The sequence below is a fragment of the Lonchura striata genome, chromosome 10 (genome assembly GCF_046129695.1).
Source record: "Lonchura striata isolate bLonStr1 chromosome 10, bLonStr1.mat, whole genome shotgun sequence".
NCBI classification, from domain to species: Eukaryota; Metazoa; Chordata; class Aves; order Passeriformes; family Estrildidae; genus Lonchura; species Lonchura striata.
Genome location: NC_134612.1, coordinates 2,550,128 through 2,575,834, shown reverse-complemented (window position 1 = coordinate 2,575,834; position 25,707 = coordinate 2,550,128). Strand labels below are relative to the sequence as shown.

Sequence of the window (25,707 nt, the reverse complement as noted above, 5' to 3'; positions counted from 1 at the left end):
CCATTAACCCAGCATTGCCAAGCCCACCCTAAATTGTGTCCTCAGGTACCACAGCTACTTGTCCTTTAGATCCCTCCAGGGATGGTGACTCCACCACTGCTCTGCCAATCTCTACCAATGCCTGAACACCCCCTCAGTGAAGAAATTTTTCCCAGCATCCAATTTAAACCTACCTTGGAGCAACCTGAGGCCATTTCCTCTTGTCCTGTTACTTAGGAGCAGAGAACAAACCCCACCTTGCTACAACTAATTTTTCAGGTATTTGTAGGGAGCAACAAGGTCCCACTAAGCCTCACTTTCTCCAGGCTGAAGAACCCCATCATTCTTGCAATACTCAAGGCACTGCAGGAGCACTAAAAAGTCGGATCCACATTTTTGAATTTTCAATATTCTGAACTGCTTATAACTAAACTGCAGCCTCTTGTGAGACTAAACCCCAGTACAACAACAGGAACTTAACATTCTTTAAGCTTGATTTCTTATCTTCCTCCAGTTTGTCAGTTCAACTCAGTGGTTTCTCACGCTTTTCTCATGAGCTATGGCCAAATGCTCCTCCTTCTGCAAGCAGCCCTTCAACTCCAGTTTGTGTCTATCCTCACACCCCAGCAAACAAGCCACTCCCACCTGCATTCTGCAGAAGAAGCCTGTTCTCCAACATCCTTAGCCAAGTAGCCACCGTCACCCAGTATCCTCTCCAGGCTGTTGCCAAGGAAAGTGGTGCAGAGTCCTAGGCCAGGGAGGCTGCAACTGCCTCATCCAGAAGTTTATCTCCTGATGAAGGGAGACACGGGGCAGAGAGTCATCTGGCAGGATCTTGCAGATCCTGGCTACTGCGTCCACTCTCATGCCTCTATTGGGGCATCATCAGCTGATGCTCTTCACTGAACGGTGGCAGGTTCCTGGCAGATCCTGCTGCACCAAGTACTTGAGCACAGCTTGCTCTCTCCAGGGAAAATGTGACAGAACACCTGGAAGCATCCCAGGCCAGCCCTGAAATCAGGCATTACCACTTAGGTTCCTTTATCAGTGTTTGTGAAGGAGGCATTGGATGTAACCTCCAAAGGAGTGACCTCCATATGAAAGGGTCCAATTCCTCTGTTCCTTTAGGAAGTTGACAACACATTAGAACTCCTGTCTCTTCAGAATTCAGGGTGGGAAGAGAGAACAATTTTCTTTGCAAAGGACACAGCTTATTTTATTTTGTGGGTTTGATCCAGCAATTGGAATAGCATGAGGCAGGTCTGACATTTTAATCTTGTGATACAGCTATTAAGTAACCACTTTTGTTTATGGAGAATTTAGGTAGCAGAAAATCGGCCTTTGCTCAGACAAACCCCCTCAGACTACAGCAAATAGTGTTAGTGAGCACTGACGTGCAATGACCATGTCATTCTCCAAAGGAACTGCTTGTATCCCTGGCAGAGAGGGAAGAGAACAGAGACTGGGCATCACATACAGGTCTAGGGTGGACTAGAAATAGAAGAGAAGACTGAAGAAAAAAAAATAGACTTGACTAGTTATGCAGATAAATGGAGACATTTCATACAGACCTCTGTCAAAACAGGTAATGAGAGGCAGACAGCAAAAACAGCCCTCATGGACAGCAGCATGGCTTATGTGATCTTCAGAAACATGAACATGTAAATGAAATAAATTGTCCAGTGTGTTAGTAATTTAAATAAAATGTCATGGTTTAAGAAAGACTGTCAAATGTCACAACAGTGTACAATATGCTGTCCTCTGGGCAAAATAAAGCCAGAATATTTTTCTGCTTTAATTAATTTTTAGGAAAGAAATGTCCACATCAAACTAGGTCAAGATGACAAATCACAGTAAATAAAGCCTGCTATGTTGGTTCATCAAAATTAGGTTCTGCAATATGTTTTTGGTCTAATTGGGATTCCACAGCACCCAGTAAACCTGGCTGGGCAGTCCATGTTAACCTGTGGGAGTAGGGCACCAGAAAAATTCAACATGCCTGGATTTTGGAAGCTGCAATTGTGCCTGCAGAATCAGCCAATTAAGTATTCTTCTTCCAGGGGAGAAGTAAAGTGTTCCCACAAACCACACTGAGGTGTCGTTAACACTGAACAAAAGTACAATAGTGCTCTTGAGCAGGAAAGGGTGATTTCACAGCACTTGCAGATGAAAGACAACACGCCCCATAACACAGTATAAAAATATCCCCAAGCCTCCTGCTTCACAAAGTGATTCAATGAAGAGCTATAAATAAGCAGGAGAGAGTCAGATGTTACAGGGAAAGAACTTGGTGACTTAGCGACACATCAAGCTGATTTGGATAGTTAAGAATCAGCATGTCCCCCCAGCAGTAAGATAAACAGGCATATAAAGAAATATGTAAGCCTTTCCATGGCTCTTGACAAGGTAAACAGGAGAAGACTTTTCTATATACACTGATGAGATTATAAAAATGTGACCAGATGTCTTCTATGCTTCATAATAGCCCATGAACTCTCCAGACATCTGCAGAAAATGCTTTGAGGATATCATTTTGATTTGCTGCCTTCTGCTTCCCTTCACTAACATTGTTTCCCTTAACAGTGGACACAGATTGACTTCAAGCAGCTGTTCAACCCAGAGCAATCCGATTCTCTTCATTTTAACAGGATAAGGAGGCTACAATAACTGCGTTAAGTTGAAGGCCCTAGAGAAATAGTTTCTTGCTTAAATAGTACTTGCACTGGCAATCAATATCAATACAAAGTCAAAAATGTGGAACTTCCCTCTGCCAGACAATGCCTGTATTTCCAGGTTAGTCACACAGCATCTTTAAAAGCTGATCTATCAACATTCTCTTTAGTGCTCAGTGGCAGAACTCAACCAACAGCATAAGATCAGTTTTGTCTTATTTCATTTTATAATCCATATGAAGCTGGCAATAAAGCAATGGATGATTTAAGGATTGGCTCCAAGTGCTGGTTTCCTATGATGAGGAATACTTGTTACTTGAACAAGGGCTGTCAAAAAAAGCAGTTGGTATTGGTGACCCACTGACCATCTGTTGGATAAATAATGCTACTTTATTTTTAATTTAATTTCAGATTACTACAAAAAAAAGAAAAAAGGAATCTGAAAAGTATGAGAATAAAACACATCCAACAGACAGTAAAAAAAAGGTTACATAAATGCATGTTTTAAAGTTAGAAAAGGACACACATTACCTTGTGGTGAAAGAATTCCACGTATCCTGAAGATCCCCAGATCTGCCAGGGAGACAGCAGCACTGGCTGCAGTAACCAAACCTGGTGCTGCTGCTGCACTCCAAGGTGAGCTCGGGGGATTTCACTCCCCCAGCACAGCAGCTCTGGGGCTGTGCAGGACTTCAGTGAGAGCCACCTTTGCATCTCTTTTTGCATCAACTTCACAAAGACCCAACTGAGGAAAGGTGTTTGGCAATTCATGTGCCAGACAGATGGGTGGGAGGAATGGTACTTGGAATGTTGAGTGGTGTGAATGAAGCATTTGGGGATGGATTTGAAACATTATATAGTGAGCATGGTGTACTGACAAAATCACTGGAGCTAGAGAATCTGATTCTGCATTAACAGAACAGCTAGTTAGGATTTTACCCTGGTTTTGACTCTAGGCTTGCCTCTGTAGCCTTTCAGCAGCCACCACTCCTACTAAAAGTCAGTCGTATTTACACCATGGTGGAAAAATGCATTGGTGAGTTGCTAAGACTAATTTTAAAAAGAACTGACAAAGTAAAATTTAATGAAGAGACCAGGGACTAGAGAGCGAACATTATTTACATGTTTGTGGAGGAGTAAATCTGCCTTTAACTCTCAAAAAGTCAAGATAACTATGCAGCTAAAGATTAACACAAATTCTCTAAATAATTTTATTTTCTATATATGTCTGCATGCATAGGAGAGAAATGGGAGATGGAAACAGGGAGACCTGTAAACCAGAGACAAACTGAACAATGTTGCACTTTTAGGGGGTGTCTGGGATAAAATTATTTTCATTCTCCTTTTTTTGCTCAGGTTCAAAGCAACCACCAAGGGATGGAGATATCTTTGGATGGAGATAGCTTTGTACTTGGGATTTGTGGAGTCCTTACTTAGTTGTTCTCTCTTATTTATTGCCTGGACTACCATAACACAGCTTTAGCTTTCATTAAGGGTTCTTAAAACAAATCTGCATTGACTGAAAGCTTCTTTATAAATTTCATGCTTCTACACTGCTGTTGGTTATCAGTCTCTGAATTCTCTTAAACTTTCTGTCCATAAGATTAAAAATGCAGCGATACACACAACCATGAGCATCACTTTTCTTTTCACAATTGCCAGCACATGCACAGTCCAAGTTGTTCTTCCCTAAAATTTCTATTTCTGCAAAATCATTTGAGTTACGTCAGAGAAACCTTCAAGTCTGTGACACCAGATATAGATGATCACTGACATCTATTCATGCTGCTGTGTCATCACTGCCAGTGAACTGGGGATCAAGGAAAACACTGCAATTGTCACTTTTTTTTTTAACCACTTAATTAATTTTTTTTTTCCCAGTGACCTCCGCATGACCTTGCACAAGTTGTTTTCTCTTTCTTTTACTTCCCCTCTACTTTTACTTGGAATTTATCATCTTTAGGAAGGGCCTGTCTACGAATAGGCACAGCACATAGCACTGTGATCTCTCATTTCAAAGCAGTGAGTACTGGCAGCAACTGATGACAAAGGTCTCAGAAATTAGGGAAGATGTGACATAAGATATTTTGCATTGCCTTTTTAGATCCCCGACAACATGAGAGCTTTTCTTATGTTGGGTTTAGAGCTGGAACAATGCATGCCCGAGAGTGCTTTACAGCTCACCTATGCACTATGCAATGTTTTACACTTAAATTTCTGTTTTCCCCATGTTCAGTAAGGCGGTTTTGGTGAAAAGCGAGGGAAGAAGAGCACAACAGTAGAGCCGGGAAGGTGAGGGGGGCAGGAGGAGCCCTGCAGGTGGTTTCTGACCCACGAGGACGAGCACCCCGGGGGAACGCCCGGCGCTGCCGCTCCTGAGCCCGGCTCAGCAGGGACCGGCCCGAGCGCACCGCGCCGAGCCGAGCTCGAAACGCACTTTGTGTTGGTGACTGCTGTGTGTCGTGGATATACTTCGCGCCATCCCTAGTATGATAGATGTGATATTATTGAATATTTGTTGGAGTAGACACGTTTGTATCAGGAGTCCCCCCACCCTCACTGAAACCTGGTGCCTGTTGAAACCCGATGCACACGTCAAAGGACGGGGCTCGGCCGGGGATGGGCCATGGCTGGAGAGATCCGGGGGACCCCAGGCGCTGATCATGGCGTGAGCGACCCGGGATGGATCCATGGGAATCCTCGGGCAGATCCATGGGAATGCAGCGCTCCCGGAAATTTCATCCAGGGATTCACCAACTCCTGACATGGAATTGCTCTTCCTCATCACCAAAAAGAAAATCTTATTAACCTACGGACTCTGAATGGAAGAAAAGACTGACTGCTCAAATCTTGGCCTCGGGCGGAATTTTCCCTATAAAACCCGCTCGTGCCAGGATGGAGGTGTGTGGGCATGAGGGAAACCTCTGCTGAGGCTGACTCCTTGTTGCACACCCAGGGCCCACCCCGGGCTTGGCTCTGTTCTTTCCTTGTGGATGGCTAGATAGAATTTGATTGCAAAATAAATATTTTAGTTTTTCATTTTAAATTTGGCTGGACAAATTTTCATGTATAACAGTGACCCACCAACACCGGGGGCAAACCGAGCCGGCAAACACCGCTGAGGGCACAGAGCACGCAGCCGGCCCCGAGGGCAGCGGGAGGGGAGCGGGTGTCGGTGTCCCGGCCCTGACCAAACCAGAGCGGCACGGGAAACAGCCAGACCGAGCTCCCCGACACCACTGCGAGGACGGGCCAAAGAACTCCAAGTGAACAAAAGCAGCGCCCAGCAAGCCCGGTGATGGGCAGAGCGGCCGGGCCGGAGGAGCAGCTCCCCGGCAGTGCTTCCCTCAGCCCGCAGGAGACGAGAGGACACCTTCCCTTCCCTTCCCTTCCCTTCCCTTCCCTTCCCTTCCCTTCCCTTCCCTTCCCTTCCCTTCCCTTCCCTTCCCTTCCCTTCCCTTCCCTTCCCTTCCCTTCCCTTCCCTTCCCTTCCCTTCCCTTCCCTTCCCTTCCCTTCCCTTCCCTTCCCTTCCCTTCCCTTCCCTTCCCTTCCCTTCCCTTCCCTTCCCTTCCCTTCCCTTCCCTTCCCTTCCCTTCCCTTCCCATGTGGGCCAGGTCCAGGAAGGAGAGATGTCCCCTCCTGAACCCGTGGAAAGTGTACAAAAACACATGTAAGGTTCTAATCAGGCACCTGTGCCTTAGGAACAGCCAACCTTTTTGAAGGGTGGGACAAAGCCAGTCTATTTTCTAATCTATATTTGAGCCCCAAACTATCATTAAAAACAACCTTTCTTCTCCACTTGACAGTCACTCAAATAGGCCAAACTCTCTAGTTGGGTTTTTTATACATAGCAGGCTCAAACCATATTGTTGTGAAGCTCCCTTAGGGTTTGCACACCTGCTCTATTTAAGTACCTTTTAAGTATTCCAGTCTTTATTGATGTTTTTGTGAAATTTTGTGTGAAAAGAGTTCAGCAAGCCTAGTCCTGGAAATCAGAGCTTACTAAGTATTTTTTCACTATCATTTTTCCCTCCTGTTTCCTCAGCTCACCTTCCTTTCCCCTGTTTTTTGCCTTGCCCAATGCTTTTGCCCCTGCTCACTGTAGTGTATGTCTTCTTTCTCTCTCTGTGCTCATCATCTCCAATTTTCTTTTAGAAGAAGGAAAATGCCACATGATGCAACTGTCTAATAAGTTACTTCAAATAAACTATTTTATTCCATGTGGGAATAAATCAATACAACAGACACTGGAGCTTCTGACTTCTTCACAGGGCTTATCTTTGCCTTTGGTTGCAAGTGAGAGGGTTTATTGCTGAAGGAGCAAAAGATAAACCAATATTATTTCTTTTTCACCTTGATGCTGGCTGTTGGTTAGTGCATCTGGAGGAAGATGAGAAGCAGGATCAAAGGGGTTTGGGCACATGCATCTGCCTTAATATGGAAGTGGGCTTGGTCCAGCAGTCTGGCATTAGAATAGCCCTTGGTATAAATTGCTTGAATTAAGTATCTAAGTCAAATGTGGATCTTGCACATAGTAGGACTGCTTAAAAGGAAATGTCTGAGGGAAGCCATTAGGTGAGGAAGAGAAGCTGAAAGACTCTAAGGAAGGTTAAACCTCACTAGAGAAAACCTGATAAAATAAATTTCCCCATCTTCTCTCCTGCTGCACACACAGATGTTTGCCAACTCCAGTGGAGCAGGACAGATTACAAAGGAATTTCTTCCAGAGGATATCTTCAAAGGATGTGCACAGATGTATTTTAAAATAAATTGGGTGGGTATTGAATTCACATCATTATACTATATGTACTGCTCGTTTCTTCTTTAGTGGGTGACTCTTGGGGATCCTTCTCTCATTAGGTCCCAGACAGGAAAAAAAGCACTTATTCCTTAACTGGAGAACTGTGTAATCTGTTTTTTTCATTGATCAATTAGTCATCATGCACAAAGGCCATAAAGTCCAGCAGACACCAAATCCCAAATTTCCATGGATAGTCTTTCTTTGGTGAATGCACAGTAGTTACCAAATATTCTTTATACAACAAAGAATAGGTTAAAGATGAACTTAAACCTTCGCCTCAGCTCATGAGTTACATGGATTCATAACTGCCTTTTGAGTGGAATAATAAATTTGTTCCTGTGTATAATTTGTACTGAAAAGGATAGTAAGAAAAAAAAGCTGAAGTTTAACAGAGAAGCAAACCCAATATAGCCTTAAGAGAAAATATTTACCTTTCAATAACACAAAGCATTTTATATTTTTCTGTGTATTGTTAATTTTCCTGTCAGATTGAGAATTTTCCTTTATATGTAATAATATAAGGTGTTAATAACAGGAATAAAATCTGAGAATGTTTTTGCCCTGTGACTTTTCTCTGGTGTTAGAGTATAACTTTTCTTTTTCTCCACAAATTACATTTTATAACTTCCTACTTAGTTTGCTTAGAACAATTCTGGTTTTTTTTCCCTATCCAGAACAAACAAATGAATAAAGATGACTTTGTGCAGTTTGCTTCTTTCTGTTATAATGATCTGCTGCTCTTTCTCATTTTATTCCTCCTACTCCACTCCGAGATGGAGAAGATGAGTCTGGGGCAGACAATATTGGAATTTGGTGGTGATGAATTTAAGTGAGAGGTTGAGAGTGGGAGGGGGAAACCACCACCTCTTTTTTGTTGCTTAGGGGAGGGAATGTTTCAGCTGCCTTACACTTGCTGGGCATACTCCAGACCCTGCTGAGGAGCCTGGTTGAAGACTGCTGCCATAAGTTGGTGTTGCTTTCCCTCCTGAATGACTTTGCTCATGTCTAGACCTCCCTTCAAAGGCAGGTGCTAAACACTGATAAGAGGCAGAGGGAAAACTCCTCTTGGAGTGGAACTGAAAAAGAGATCTAGACTGATTATTTTAATAAGAGGATATTGTAAAGGCAGAATGATTAGTAGCATGCAAGGGGTTAATGAATATCTGTTGATATTCTAACAACAAAATGAGGACAAAGTGTTCTGGAAGACAGCCTGGATCTAGGAGCATGATGGTAGGCAGTTCAACATGCGAAATGGAAATGTTTACAAAGCAAAAGGGATGTCAAAACCAGGTTAGGGTTTTGCAGTGGTTCAGGAAATGTGCCCTGCATGGGATGGAACAAGGATGTTGGAGACCCTGGATCCATTGCTACAGCAAATTCAGAGCATAAAGTGAGATCCTGAAGGCAGATGAAATACACATCATGCATGACTAATTCCATTATTCTCCTTTATGAGTTTGCAAGTTTTTTGAATTTACCTTGTACCTTTGTATTTTCTACTTCCTTTTCTGAGACAGGATATTTTACAGAGATGGGCCACCAGTTCACCCAGGAATGCATAATTCTTTAGGTCTTCTCTCTGGGACTCTTTGAGGTGTGCTATTTTGGTGGGTTTTTTTAAGCTTTTTTTTTTTTTCACCTTTTAATTGTGATTCCTTCCATTTACTGATTTGCCTTCTTTCTAAACTTTATGCTTATTGATTTTTGAAGATAACCACTACCGATGGGTAGTCATTACCATGTACCATGAAGTCATTTGGGAGTTCACAAAAGAACATTTGCCCAGGTAATGAGGGCTGACAGTTCACTGACCTTTGCTCATGTGACAACACAAGTACTGTCTCATACCATCATTAAAGTGAAGCACCTTGAAATAAATTATTATAGCACTGCCTTGTTTTGATCTCAGTAAACGATGAATTAAGCACTTTTATATCTAACCCAGAGTCTGTAATTCAGCCACTTTTACATTTTCTGTGGCCTCGTGCCCCAAATCTGGCTCCCCAGAAATGCTAGCAGAAATAATCTCTCTTTATTTTTCCCTAGAATAAGCCCCAGATTTGTTGAGGACTACAAGCTTAGGTATCCACAGAAGAGTGCCCATTGTAGCTGGCCAGTATGAAATGTTTCACAGTGGTTTGTGCTTTTGGCTGTTTAAAGTGTGGCTTCGAGTGATTTCTGCGTCCTTTTTCAGGAGAACAAAGCACACAGCAGTGAGCAGGGCTGTCTCTGACCTTCTGTGAGATCCCACAGCCCTCTGCTGCCTGAGGAGCAAGAGGTGTGCCCAGAAACAAACCCTGAGGGACTGCTAAGACATGGGAGGCTCAGGTGTGTCTAATTAACTTGTTCATTGAGAGAAATATTCCACTTGGTTTAGGGGGATTATTATTTTTATATTTAATACATTTTTTCCTTTTGAAATTGCTGTGTGAGCCATCCCTCTGGAGTCTGGTAGATGAACCAGCTTTTCTCACAAAAGGACCTGAAGAAACCTGCAGGTACACACAGATGTTTCTGCACAGCTTGTTAGCTATACATGGAAAGAGAAATTGGTAACAGTGCAAGACTCCTGCTGATCTGTCCACCTTCGTGACAAATTTACTTTCTGAGGCAGAGTTGAGTACTAAGTAATAGCAGGGCTGAGATGGCTCCTGGCTGCCAGCATGGGCAAAAGGTAAAGGGAGAATGACCCTATAGGTGTGCTCTGCATCATCTTGGGGCCACCTTTTACTCTAGTGTCAGTTTTGGGGGCCTCAGTTTGGAATGTAGCTGTTTACTGAGGCAAAGAGGTGACACTGACAGGTTTTTCAGTCAGTACAGGTTTGAATCTTGCTGCTGTTGCATGGGCTGCCATGTGTTTCTGTAAGGATGGAGCCCATTTGCAAGTTCTGCTCTGCCCAAGGATGAGTGATCAGGAGCTAGCAGGGAGCATCCAACAGGAGGAATCATATTCCTATTAGCTCATTTTGGTCTGGGCAAGTATCAGCCTTGTGCTTTTGACTGTTCAGGCAAAGCAAGCTGCTACTCTTAGTTCCTTGCCTGTCTGTGGATAGGAACCTTTTCTTGTGAGTAACATCAGAAAGTCAGTATTTACCAGTGCATTTAACCCTGAAGAATTCCTGTTCTGCCTGTGAGAAAAGATCAGGGAAGTAACCACTGTGTAGTGAGTTAGCACATGCTGATATTCTTAATTTGTGTTGATTTTTTTTGTTTGTTTTCAGATTTCACTCACACCAAATATAATTTCTTCTTTGCATAGAAAAAAAACGTAAGGCTCTGGGAGGTTAATGAACGTGTTAGTTCACACTGTTCTAATAGGTTACATGCCAGAGTAGGAGCCAAAAACATGAGTTCCCATTGTGGTTCTGACATGCAATGTAAGAGTGCTGTTCCCTGAGGTTCATTTTCCCAGACAGACAATGAACTATGGGGCTCTTCATCTGAGGTTAATTGGAGTCTCTGCACCTTTCCTTAAATTAAAGAAATTCCCTGAGGAAATTGATGTACCAAATGTGTCTCAAGAACTGTACATCCAATTTAAGGTGGAACTGAGAAAGACAAGTGCTAAACTGTGACCTCACCAGAGGAACACAACAGTGCATACCAGGTGTGTGTGTACCATGGATGCTTTCCAGGGAAGAGCAAAGCCACTGCCACTCTTAGTAGTTTCTAATTCCTGAAAGATCTGAGGTCGTTCACATTTTAGACCCAGTAAGACCAAGATACTTTCTAGTTCTGCAGACCAAGTTACTCTGTAATGGAAAATATTGATTTTGCAGCTAGAAAAGCGACCAACTTCTGGCTGAGAAAACAGAGGGAAGGCACTGTAACAGTTTGTATGATATGATAAGGGAGCAGCTTCCTGCTGCCCCAGCACTTGCCTGAATCAACAAATAATGAGTCATATGAAAAGGAAGGCCTTTAGTTTTTAAAGGATAGCTCTGAAACTGAAGGGTTGTCTCAGGCATAATTCCTTCCTTCCTGCTCCTGGGTGGAGGAAGATCAGTGGAAACTCTTCTCCTTTTCTTCATGCCCTGTGGGCTACCTGTGGAGCATCCATAACATTGTCTTCATGTACCTTAAAAAAGGGAGTGGCAGCATGATGTGGGAGCCACTGAGAACCCAGGGACAAAACAGGGAGCCCTGCTGTGAGAGACACCCTGTATCCTCACCCCCTTGGGATCAGGGTACAATGCCTGTGGGACCAGGGCAGGCAACCCCATAAGGATTGAGTCTTCTCTGAGGGTTTTCAGGTTCTAGGTGTTACCTTGGATCTGTGCTGCAGAGCCAAAACTCCACAAGAAAACACAGAGTAACCACTGTGAGTGAACAGGGTTCACATCTGGTGTAGTCTCCTTCTGCTTGCTCTGGCAAATTCCTTGCATCCATATGTTGTTTTCTTGAAAACAGGCAAGATGGAGAAGTAGTAGTCTGTGTTCGTAGGACATAATCCTGTAGGTGTAGGACATGGGTATCTCTTCCTTTGGAATTCCTTATTTCTTCTAAAGTTAACTCTGAGTCTCCTTCAGGACATAATAAATGCAAATAAAACCTGTCTTTTTCTTACAAAAGCAGAAGTATTTTCGGTTTGCTCTTTTAGTATGGTGGTAGTTTATGCTGGGTTCCTGAGTTAATCATGACTTCACAGGCGTTCTTTCCAAAAAAAGACTGTTTATTTTCAGATGTAAAACTGAAGTGTAGGAAGACTTCCTACACTGAAGTCACAGTGCCTCTCTCAGTATCATAAGGCAAAACATCATTCTGGTAAGTCAGTGGTTGTATCTGGAGCTGTTCCATGTTGGAACCCCTGGGATAAGGTAGGCTAAAGGCATTCTTTTCTACCTGGAGTTTGGGTATGACCAATTCCAGATGTTTCAAAGCCAAACTGACATATTGCTCAAACAACAAGAATAAATAAAAAACCTAAAGAGGAAAGATTTAGATTCCTGATAGGAGAAGCATGAAATGGATCCTGTGTCATTAGGTTAAGCAGAAGAGCCAGTTGCTCACTGCAGTTAAAGATCTTCAGTCCAAGATAAGAACTCCAGCACGACTATTAAAGAATGTCCTTGAGGCACCTCATCAGATCTGATGTATTCTCAGTATTTTTGGAAAAAACATATGGAATCAGGTGAGAAGCAAATCCTTTAAATAACCCTACAAATTTAAAGTGTCAAAGAAGCGCTTTTAAAACATTTTTGGGAAAAGAAACAACATCCTTTGAAGGGGAGGCAGGTTGGATTTCAGAATGAAGCAGCTTTGCAGATTTAGACACCTGCTTAATTAGAGGATGAGTGTGAAATCCTTAAAAGGCTTTTATGAGGCAGCACTTCAGAGAACAAGCATCCCTTTAGCATCGGCAGAGAAGAGCTGTTGGCTATTATCTTTGGAGCTGGGTCAAAACCGAATATATGAGCAAAAAGCACTTTGCATACATGGTGGGCTGAGCTGTATGCAATTCCTGGACTTCAAATAGGAAGCCTTTCGAAAGAGCTGGGGACAGCTGGAGTCATGGATGCTTTAGGAGGCAATATGCAAATCATTATGCAATCAAAAAACAAACTAAGAAAAACATGGGTAGGTAGACAGGAGGCACACATTCACGTAAACACAATCAAGGTACATTTTGGATACTGTTGTGCTTCAGTGGTCTGTCTACAGTCTTCAACCAATAGTACCAGAAGAGGAAGTAAAAGAGAGAAAACCTTTCCCATCAACTTCTAAGCAGGAAAAAAACATCTGTTTTGACAGGGCAGTGAAGAGAAAGTCATGGAAATGAGCTTTAAGAAATGCTTGTAACAGCAAAGGTCTCTGCTGTGTCACTTTAGGTAGAGACATCTGAAAAAAAAAAAAAAGATTTGTTTACCCCCTTCGAATGCAGGAAAACTGCAAAGTTTGTAACTGACAGTGATGAGAACATGGAGCTGACAGAAGGGAGTTCCTTTTTCTAGGACACTGGCCTATATGAAGACAGAGCAGCAATGTGCTCCTAATCAAAACCATGGGAAAGGCACACAGTGATTTAATAGGGCACACAGTGATTGCAAGAAAGAACTCAGTTCTGACTGTTTATGTAGGAATGGAAGTTTTTTTGGAAAAATCCTACCTGTTGTGGGAGGTATGTGGCCTTTACCCAGGAGACCACTGCACGTATTGCATCTCTTCAGGGGTACTGAGAGCTCCCAGGAGAGCAGGTAGGCACCTTTACTGTGCTTATTTCAAGAAAGGAAGAAGAACAATGATGTAGTTATGTGCTGAAGAAACAGACTTTTCTTTGCCAGACTATGGCCACAATACTGAGTTCCTCACCAGTTCTCAAGGTCTGTATCCTTTAGTCAAAGCATCATCTCAACAAATTAAAATATATTTAAGATTTTATAAACTTTGTAACTTACATCACTGATGATGAAAAACACTAAGAGGGTAAGAATAGAAATTTTAATAGACAATGACAATTTCCTGCTGGAAATTCCTATGGATTATTCCACAAATTAATCCACAAATTCCTGCAGATTATTTAATCCCAATTGCAGTTCACAGTCTTTTACAAGGCACACTATTTAATTTTTCAAATTAGCCTTGTTCTTCTTTTAAGATACTGTTCTCAGACTGTTTCTTTAAATTGCCTGTTTCATATTCAATGCTGAAAAAAAACGGAAGAAAATTAACAAATTTATGCAATAAAAATATACGCAGATATACCACAAATAAAACATGTGCTTGGGAAATAGAAATACATATTAGAGCTTGAATACAGCTTAGGGCAAAACCAATCTATTTTGGAACTTAAAATACTGAAGATACAACTAATGTAAGATAAAAATGGAGCAGCCTATTAATTCCTGTAAAGTAAAATGAACTAAAACAGACTAGGAGGCCATAACTAGTTATTTAAAAAACTGAATGGCAAAGCACATATTTTACTAGAGTTTCTATCCCAGTGTAGTGTAAACATTCATGTTGTGTTAGTTCTGATACCAAAGAACAGGAAGTAGCTGTATTATACAACAAATTGCAAGGTTTGGTGTACTGGCTTCCATTTTTATTCCAGTAGGGCTCCACAGAGTAAGTGGGATACAAGAAACATTCTCTGTAGTACTGCTGCTCCAAAAGTCTGCTCCCACCTGCAGCTGCAGTGTTCTGGGAGGAGGTTTCAGCCCTGTTCCAACCTCACCCCTAATGCAAAAGCTCAAATAAGTCAGTTAAATACATCTGATTTTCCAGTGAGCCCCCACTGACTGCCTGATGGCTTTGTGGACTTGTCTACATCTTTTGCCTACACATGGTTTGTCACCTGTGAGCCCTAATCCTGAGCTTTTTTCCAGCCCAAAACAGAACTAAAGGGTAGATGTGCTCTTCCACAACAACCAGCTGAACTCTGACACTTGCACCAAACCCAACCCCACTCAGGGGGATCTATGCCTTTGTGAGGCCTAACATCCTGCTTGTGTTTCCTTCCAAGCTGGGTGTTTAGCATAACATAGAATAATGTTTGTTTCTGTTCAGAAGAAATTTAATTTCTTCACTGTAGAACTGCAGTAACTCGGGAATTTGTCATTTTGCTAATCTGGAAACTCCTGGATAATTGTACCTGAAACGGAATGCAAAGACACACAAGCTTCAGCTGAGGCAGAACTCAGCTGCCTGCCCTCTGCTGCTTCCCTCAAGACATCAGAGCTACATCAGTCTTCTCCAAGTCTCAATTTTTGAGACCAGCTCAAGACCTGGATCCTGTTTTAACATGAAACAGAAAAATCAGACTTGATCTGCCTCAAAGTTTGATCAGTATCAGTGAACCTGCTCTGAGAAAGAATTTCTACCCTAGGAGACACTCGCAGAATAAATATCTCCTTGTAGCCCAGCTACAAAGGAGCAGAACCAGCTGCTTCTGGACAAGGGCCCTGCTGTGCCCTAGAAAGGGAAAATTCAGAAGACTCAGGGCAACCCATGTCTTACAGATTTGTGTTACAGGCATGAGATACTGTAATGCAAAAGTCAAGCAAATTTTGTAATCCCTGCAGTTACTCTTGATTTTCTGCACATGCAAAAAGATGGGCAGGAATTGCCATTCTTGGGCTAGATACGTATGTCCGGGTAAATTTACATTGTTAAACTGAAATCAAGGAAACTGTACTATCTATAGGAGCTTAAAGTCTCTTCCCACATTTCACACCTCCAGAAAAGTATCTTTATTTTTGATTTCTCAATTTTGTATGCATGGAGACTAAAAATTTTTTTCAGATCTTCTTTTTAGAAAGGTCAAATTATTTTCCTCAGTATTTTGTGCATTTAAATAGAAAATTACTATTTACCTAGAAGCTTCCTTGCAAGACTGAAGCAATCTGGTTTAATTTCCACAAGTTTAACATGGTGTTCTCAACTTTTGAACTGTATATATGTATACAGAAATGTGAAAATTACACTAGTATCTATATTCTTGAAGTCTTACTGCTTTCCTTTTTCATTACTGAACAAAACAGGCTACAAATCTGGGATACTGTAGTTAATTACGGGAAAGTGGTATCAGACTTCCTCCATCTTAACTGCATTTAAAATGTCAGTAACTATTTTAGGTGAAATAGCCTAAAAGCCTAGCCTAGCTCATAAACCCAGAAGATGTATGAAAACGTGTTTTTGCATTCCCCTGAAAAGTAATTTTTACAACTGTGCATTTGCAGGGAGTTCACAAAACTAGCAATGCATTTATTTTTCAAATGAATTGTTCATAGCCTGTAGAATAATTCAAACAGGTGCTAATTAGGTGTACAGAAAGGCCACTGAGGACAATTTATATATCCTTCTGCAAGAGAAAAAAACCCGAATAAATATTAATCGCTAATATTATACAACTAATTATTTTTAAGATGGCACTAAATTAACTGCAAATATTATAATTACGAAGTACTGGGTAATTTACTAAAGATTAATTGAAATGATTAAGTGCAAACAGCATAATTTTGCATTTTCTACATGGAAAAAAAGAGACCAACGTGGTTGTTAGTGGGAATTTAATGAAGCACTTGGAGCACATTGTGAGAGCACCAGTGGCCTCTCTTTGATGTGCTCTTCTCATAGAAAGGTATTAGGATTTCCATGGGCATAAATCCTTGTAGTGCTGGTAATGACCAGAATGCCTAAACCAGGCTATTTTAAGGACAGTGACATGGAGTGATACAAAAACATTGCATTATGATCTGTCCAGCAGTCTCTTCTCAAACTACAGCAGCTGCAGCTGCTTCCTGAGTAAGGACTGAAGCAGCTGCATGTGCAGTTGGAATGCATTCCTTGCAACTGGCAAAAGGACATCCACTGCAAGCAAGATATTGGAAATATTGCTGTGCATAGTAGTTTTAATTCACTTTGCTGAATTCAGTACCAGCTTTCTGCATGCAGCTTCCTGCTGTGCTGTGTCAAGGTGAAATGGTGATGTACCTGGAGAAGAGAGAGGGGCTCAAAAAATTGTTCTAGACCATGGGTGATTTCCCTCCTAAGGGTATTCTCCATGTCAAATGCAGGATCTTTTTCTGAATTTATTCTCTATTTATTACAGTCTCTCCCCCAGTATTTATTTTTATGGTGGCTTAATATTTAATACAATTCAAATGTAGTTATTTAGAGAGTGACAATGGAACACAGAAGAGAATTCAGTATTGAGAATAATTCTAGACTTCTGAGGCAATGGGAGGAAGATAAACTTGTGCTTTTTTTGACTGAAACATGTCAGAGCAGTAATGACATTGACTAGAAGATGTTTCACTTTTCAGTGACAAATATGCCATATGTCATTACAGGAAGCACGGAGAGCAGCGAAATGCTATAAATGAAAATAAATGATTTGTACTTATGGCCAGTTGTAACATAAAGCACTTACAATGTGCAAGATAGGGAATGTCTCCTACAGAGCTAAACTTGACCATGTGAGGAGACATGAGGAAAGCATGTATATCAACTGATTTCCCCTTTAATATGGGTAGATGCTTATCAATTTTCCATAAAAAGCTGGAACCCCTCTGACAGCATGCTAGCTAGGAAATTTTGACTGTAAATTCTGTTTAATGTGAAGAGTTCCATTCAGGAATGTAGGAACTTTCTGGATTTTTTGTCCTACTCAGTATCTCTCTTCTATGTGTGTTTCAGCTCCTTTCACTTGAGTCGACCTTGCTTAAACCTAATAATGTGCAATACTGAAAATCTCAGTAAATATGGGCAAAAAGGCTTGACTAATATTAAAATCAGGTCTGTACACAACGTCCATTAGGATAACATGAAGAAGACTCATACAGGATAGGAGCATCAAATTTTAATTTTCTCTGTATGTTGCAGTCTTGGTATCAAAAGGCAACAGGGCAATTTTAAACACAGATCTGATTTAAGAGATCAGAGAGATGTGAATCTCACAGCCAGATACCCACACACAGAGCCTCTGAAGTCAACACAGCTGGACAGTACTATTTGTGTGCCCTTATCAAGCTCTGACAGACATTTTTACCTCAAAAGGTTCATTACTGAGAGATCAGAATCACAGTTCCTTATGCAATAACGAAGCTGCACTAGAAGAGAGGGCACAGCACTGGCAATGTGCAAGCCAGAAAAAAGTGCGAGAGGCCAGACTGTGTAAAGCATCTAAACTGCAAAAAAAAGTCCAATTCCTAGCAGGTGGCTGTGAAGTTGTCTGAAAGTGCAGTCTCTTGATTCTCTGCTGCTCTTTGCCTGGCCAGTCTCCAAGAGATGATTTGGAGAGGTGTAAAAGCTGCTTGAAATTAGCTGAGAACACTGGGCTCGGGGCTCAGAGCAGCCAGCTGGAGGCTGCCGTGCCCTGGCACCCTGCAGCCACCCACGCCTCTGCCACCCCTGCTCATCCTGCCCTGGCACTTTCACAGCCAGGAAGGGGACTGGGGACACGCAGACCTGAGCCTCTTACAGGAACACAGAGCCTGAAGAGCACTGGAACACTAAGAACTGACACTGTGCCCACGGCAGCTTTGTCTGATTTGGTAAAAAGCCTGCAACACTCCCAACAGAAAATTGTACATTGATTTTACTCATACATGTGTGACAGCAGTTACTTCCCAATGCTGGCATTTACAAATGTGGGCACAGCAAAATATTAAAAGAAAATCATAGCAAAACAATAAACAATCAGAAAGCATTGGTTAAATACAATTCGTAACTGTCAGGCATGGCTACAGCAATGTTCTTAGACTGATACCTTATTTTACACTGAGATTACATAGACAAGTTCAAAAGTATTTTGAATTTAGACCTTTGTAATTACAGTGTCCTGGGAAACAAACTACAACTTCATAAAGCAGGTGTATTATTAATTTGAAAATGAATGCTTGCTTTATCTGACACAGCCAATTGGTTTTACCTTGCTGGCATAGATAGTTTGTTTGATGGAAAACATTATGTAAATGCAATTGATCCTGAGGGAAAAAAATATCATAAACCACCACTAAAAATAAACTGCATTGCCCTTTAAAAAGGCACAATTTTTGATGTTCATAGTGAACATATTTCATGCTGGTTTGACCAGTACTCTTCTTACAGTGTAGAAGTGTTTTTGCATGAAATGTATTAATTGATGTAGAGCCCTCTTCCCTCATTCTGCAGCAAGTTGTGTCTATTAAAATATTGGTTGAGTCCAATGAAATGAGTTTATTCTACCTCACCCCACGATTTGAACTTGTGTTTTGTTACAGAAACTTTGAAAGGATTGTCTTGTTTAGCTTGAGAGATGAATACAAATATTCGCCAACCAATCCCCATTCCAAACCCTTGATTTTTCAGAGGTTTCTGTTCAGCAAAATTATGCCATTTAGCCACAACAATTAACTCCCTGGGTGAATTATTGCATACTTGCCTCTTGTGGGATTTCTGCAGCTTCCTCTGCTGCAGCTGAACACACGGCTGGTGAGATCGCCACTAAAATCTTTTCCAGAACAGACCTCAGAGACACACCTGGCTCTGGCTGATCAAGTTCCCTCTCTGCAGGTGAGAAAAATCTGAAAACTCCAAACTGCACAGCTGACATCTGGCAGGATTGGAGCCCAGCCCTGACACCTTATCCGCAGGAATCCTGAGGGACATTTCCTGAATGATGACTGAGCACTGTAAGCATGAGAACACTAAATCAGCAGTCAGGCTGCAAGCATCAGACAGGAATTGCTCCAGTGAGCCAGAGTACTTGGTGGGGCAGGTGGTGAGTGTGAGCACCCAGGGTACACTTCTGTTTGTGCACAGAGCTCCTGTCTGACTCAGCCATCACAGTGCAGGATTCTCTGAGAGTGCCAGGCATTACAGAGTCCTTCCAGTGCACAAATGGTGGGACCTGCACATCTCTGCAGGTAAAACAGCACTTTTCCAAATGGCACCAAAAATGAATGCAAGAAGCAGCATTTTAAATTATGCTTCCATAGATTGGTGCAGCTCACAAACCCTGGCAAACACAGGAGAGCCATTTAAATACTTGTGGGAAAACTGATTTTCACTGATTGGACTGGGAAGCACTCTTTAGGGATATTAATATCCTTATTGCTGTGAAAAAGTTAAAACATAAAATACTTGATGTTAATGTAAGTATCTTCTCCATTTTATTTTCTTGTTTCAATATTACAATTGAATTATCTTTTAGAAAATTTAGCTGCTGCCACTTCAGAGATGCTGCCTTTGCAGCTGGGTGCATCCACGGCTCTGATCATACCTTTATGTCATAAATATGATCTAGGAACCAAAACTGGAAATGAAACTCAAGCCCCACCTTTGCAAACATAATTAGACATGTTCACTGATGCTATCTGGAAACATGCAAGTGTAGTGAGCCTTTGTTCACTTTATTGTCTGCTTGTTCTGTACTATTGTCACCTCCTGTGTGGTGACACCCAGCAGTAATCCTGGCCCATGGCACCTTCTTTGAGTCAAGCTTCTATAGTCAAAGTTGCCAACAAAATGCCCAAAGCTGGTTAGTGAGACACAGGGCTCTTCTTTTCAGTAATCCCAGTGACTGGGTAATGCCAAGTATCAAAGAGATGTTTTACAAAAACCAAAGGCAAGTGTTTTACATTAAATCTTACAAAACTGTACATAAGAATAGTCTACAACATGAAAATGGCCATTAAACAGTTGTAATAGTTACGAAATGTAGTAAATATAACAATTCTAATGTTTCATATATTTAACATATTAATCACTGTATTCATACAGTTGTGTTTGTATACATATATTCAATGGCACTGTAAACAGTTGTTGGAAAACACACATTAACTCTTAACCCATTAGAAGTTATTATAGTACTTTTTCATTCAAAAAGTTAAAATGCATCAATGTATCATTGACTTAAAAAAAATAGCCTTGTAATATAATGCACATTTGACATTTTCTAGGGTAGCAATCAAGATGAAGCATAACAGAGAACGTTCTAGATTTCAGAATGTTTTACATTTACATCTAACGTGATACAAAATTTTAAACATTAAATGTAATTAAATAATACACAGTTTATGAAACAGTTGATTTCAGAGATCCATAATGCACAAAATCTAATTAAGTGTCTAATGGGAGTTCCCAATAATTTATATCTCTGGGACCTTTATGGAAAACTTAAGTTGGTTTCTATGTAACATCTCATAGGCAAAGTAATTTTGAACTGAATTATCTTTTTTTTTCTTTCTTTTTTTTTTTTTTTTCCTGTACAGAGCTGCATTCAAGTGGATAAAACATTATTATGTTTATTTATGTTTCCCTTTGCTGGACATTCATCCAATAATCCTCGAGCATATGCTTAAGCATCTGGTAATGACATTTTGTGGGGCAGGGAAATTCACTATCTATGTCTCTCAGTAAACAAAGTGGTTCTATTTTTTTCCACAGTTAAGGCAACTATACTGATATATTAGACACACCATATGTTTTTATGTTGCTTCCTACAATCTAAACAATAAGAGTGAAAAGAAGTTTCAAACATGCTTTGATCTTCTTGACCTCTCAGGAATTTCATCAAGCTGGTAGAGAGCACTTCACCCTACATGGGAGCAACCTGGTACCTGGGCTGGTGGGAGGTGTCCCTGCCCATGGCAGTGGGGCTGGGACTCGATAATCTTTAAGGTCCATCCCAACCCCATAACATTCTATCATTCTGTGAACTGTAGCACAGCTTGTTAGCTGTTCACTTAAAAAAACAAAGTGTGGATTGCCTTGAATTTGAAGACTGACCATTCATATAACTTACCAGAAAAATTAAACAAATAAAGAACAGCCAGTCAGATTCTAGCAAACGAAATTGATAGAAACAGTAACACACACATACACAATTTCTGTGTTTTCAGTTATTTCTACCCCATAACTTGAGCTATGCAGACCCTTGTGATCATCCTTGCTGTACCTTGGGTGGGCTTTGCCAAAAGCTATCTTCAGACATTGAAAGTGATGACAATTAGTATCTGCCAACTCCAGCATTTCACTTTTATTTATCCTATCACATCAACTAGAGAGCCATTTCCATTTGTTTCCAGTCGGGTAAGGCTGCAGGTGTCAATGACAGTGAAGAGGAGCACTAGCACAGCATCTGCAGGGCAATGAGCTACAGGGGACAGTGCCACAGAACTGCTAGTGCTGCCAGAACAGCAAGGGAGGGACTCGGGGCTGGGCTGCTCCCATTGCCAGTTACACTGTGTTTGGAGGATGACTTGACAGTGCTTGTGGTTGTGGTGTCAATCTTCTTCATGGTTGGTTTTGGTTCATTTCTGTTTTCCGGATGGGTTTTCTTGTCTTTGAGTATATCTGAAAACATGAAAGTAAACATGAGATTAATCACACATCTTTTAAATAGTGCTTGAACATATTTCGATATTGCTGGAACGTGGTGTACACTCTGAATAACTGAAACATGGATGGGGAACGATGGGGCACTTGCACTCATGTTTTAGTTGGGCTCAGTGTGGCTGCTCTGATCTCAGCACTCGCTGTTTTGCTCAATAAGTCTTCTCTGCCTGTCTGGTGGCTTCTCACAGACACAGCCTGAGCAGAGTAACAGGTATTCTGCATTGCAGTGGCTGGCTCAGAACCTGATCTGCTCTCACAGAAAGTACCTTCAGTATCACCTGGGCTGGGAACCAGCTCATGCTTTACAGCCTGGAGCTCGGATTGAGTGCTTCTGGAACACGTCACAGGGGGACACCCTCCAGGCTGGGGGCTGCTGCAGGAGATTGGATATTGACTTAACAGAATCCCAGAAGGGTTTGGGCTGGAAGGGACTTTAAAGATCACCTTGTTCACCCCCCTGCCATGGGCAGGGACACCTTGCACTACCCCAGGTTCCTCCGAGGCCCATCCAACCTGGCCTGGGACACTTCCAGGGATGGGGCATCCACAGCTTCTCTGGGTACCCTGTGCCAGGGCCTCACCAACCTCTGAGTACAGAACTTCTTCCTAGTATCTAACCTAAATCTCTCCTCTTTTCATTTAAAATCACTACTCCTCATCCTTTTCACTGCCTGCCTGTGTAAAGGGTCACTCCCCTTTTTGTAAGTCTCCTTTAAGCACTGGAAGGCTTCTCCCTCCAGATGCATTTTGAGGCAATGCCATGTATTTTCATATAAAGAATTGGATTCAGAAGAAAGTAGGAGTAGCCCTTTATTGCAAAAACATTGATTTTTTTTTTTATATAGGGAGAAAATAATAAATCTTTGGTTATGAAGACGTTTCCAAGCTATTTGCAAATACTACAGATACCATATTGCCCTTAAACCCTCTCATTGGCATTGTGGAGAAAAAACAAACAAACAAACAAAAAGACTATTTCATCTGCTGAAGGGATGATGATCAATCTGTAAAAGCATACCTGAGTGCTCAGAAAGAAGAAATGCCTACCTGGAAGAATTTATAATTAACAATAAATGTTCAGGTCCAAGTTTAAAGGATTTGTGATACTAATGAATGCAGAGCACATACAAAAGAAAGCAAAAGGCATGGATTTGTAATGCAGATGAAACAGCAGTCCAATCTTAAAATGAAAACTCTGAATCACAGAAGCAAGTTCCTGGCAGAAACTGGAAAGATGGAAAGTATTCCAGAAATGTAAATGCAATCTGAGATCATTGTCTGCATGTCAGTAGTTCTGAACAACCATCAATAAATTCACTTGATACTAAAAATGAGCTATTGTATTGGGAAAGCACACATTGTTCTTTTGCCAGAATAAACTGTAAAAGAAAAGCAATGAATTCCTCCATTTTACTATAATATCAACATTAATCCCAGAGGAATGTGTGATTCCTACACCTGATTCAAGAGGGACTGCAGTGAAGGGACAGCAGCTGGCAAGGCATACTTTGGGAAAAGGGTATTCTGACATTGTGCCTGAAATTCCTTATGGCAAAGTGCAGGCAGAGCTCCTCTGTGATTCTGACTTGCAGTGGAGCTCACAGAAAGGAGGGGGAGAAAAAGCATGCTCAAATATTGAGAAAATATCAGTATTCTGAGGACATTTAAAGAAAAATGGACAACCTTCAGACTGTCATTAAAGTAAATTAAGAATAAATCATGGAAATAGGTGTGTTCTGACACTGCCTCGAGTCCTTTCCATCACTGTCACTCTCCTTTGCAACTGCAGTAGAGGCACTATTTCTCTGCTGCCTCTTATATCATCCCAGCCTGCTGACTTCAGCTCTCTGGGGCCAGCTGATTAAATTAAGACCTCACTCAGGTAAATCTATTCCCTTCTTTCAGCTGGCCATGTCCAGCATTGTAACTTGATTGGCGTCTATAAATCGGGCAGACTGAAATGTATTAATTCGTTTATTTTCTTACTATTGACTTTAACAAAAATCTAGGGTAAGATTTAATGCTATCAGAGAGACTGTTGGTTTTTAAAAGCTTTCCTCTCAGTCACTGCTTAATGCACTACATAACAAGCGTTAAATAATACATTAGAAAATTCTGGCTTTATCCTTTCCAGGGAAGGACTCCATTCTGAATTCTCTCTCTGTATTCACAGCAAAGGATCTTCCGATGCTATTCATGGCCAGTTCTAATTTGGGATCTAATTGTGCAAAATTGGCATTTTATTTATAATGATCTGTTTTCCTCTTTCTTAAAAATAAATAAAAATAGCTTAACTTTCAATTCAGTTCAAAATATTTTTCAATCCTCTATTTGGTTTTTAAGGCAAAATTTCAGCAGTATAAGGACTTCCCATTTTATTCCAGTTTCCTCAGAGTTTCTGTTGCTTACTCACTCCACGATTTTGGCTGAGAGACTCTGAGTTAAATGAGTTTTTCCCTCTTAAATCTTTTCCTCTGAGTCAGAGATGGTTATGTTCAGTCTACTACTGACATTCAAAAGGAAAAAAAGTACTGATCATGCTAGGAAAGAAAAAAGTGTTAGTGTGAAGACTAGCACAGAAATGAAACTTCAGTCTCAACAGAGCAAACCCCAGATGTTCAGCACCCATGAATGCAGCCCCCGGAGTATGACTTCATAAAACCAACCCACCAAACCCCACAGCTTTGGTTTGTTCTCTTATTTACCTTCTGAATTTTAAAGGCTTTATGGTTGCCCATTAGAAGCTTTCTTCATTGCTAGAAACTCCCACCATCAGTCCCCCTCTCTGTTCCACAAATGGAGTGGCTGAACTCTCTGGAGGCTCCAGCTCACCTCAGCCTGACAATGGGATGGCCTTTGGAGCCTGGCATGTGAATATTGCTCTGTGCTGTTTATTGTCACTGCACCATGGTGGTGATGCAGCCACTGCAGCAGCCGCTGTGCTGTTCCCTCAGCCAGCTCTCAGGGAGGATATTCCAATCCTGCCAAAAAAGGGTGCTTAGTGAAGGCAGCTGCCTGCCAAAGCAGCCTTTCTGAGCAGCCTTTCGGGACTCCTGCCCAGGACAGGGTCTGCTGGGGTCACTGAAGATGGCTCAGAGTTCCTCCAGGCCCCGTGATTACAGCTCAGTTAGTCCAGGGGATTGAGTCCACTTCCTTAGCTGAACCCTCATCTGTGTTAACTGCTGCTAAACTCACATCTTGACAGTATAAACAAAGCACAGAATGAAATGACTTGACCTCACTGTTGAGAGTGTTCAGGATTATCTTCACCTCTGAGCTGTAACCACAGATTGCTGCTCAGTAACGCACGTGCTGCTCCGATGGCACCGAGCTACTCATAAATACCTCTATGGATCAATACTATTCCTCAGAGAGACCAGTTTAGGATGACAGGAGAACCAAAACTGCACTGACATCTAATTTAGGAACAG

General features: G+C 41.5%; 1 long non-coding RNA gene across 1 annotated transcript in view; it reads right to left on the bottom strand.

The window, feature by feature from the left end:
- Positions 1–17,741: 17,741 nt before the first annotated feature.
- The window catches only part of LOC110484836 (uncharacterized), a 93,225-nt gene continuing 85,259 nt past the window's right edge, over positions 17,742–25,707 (bottom strand). The window contains exon 2 of the long non-coding RNA XR_013340500.1: positions 17,742–22,234. This is a non-coding gene — a long non-coding RNA (uncharacterized LOC110484836). The remainder of the gene's footprint in view (positions 22,235–25,707) is intronic.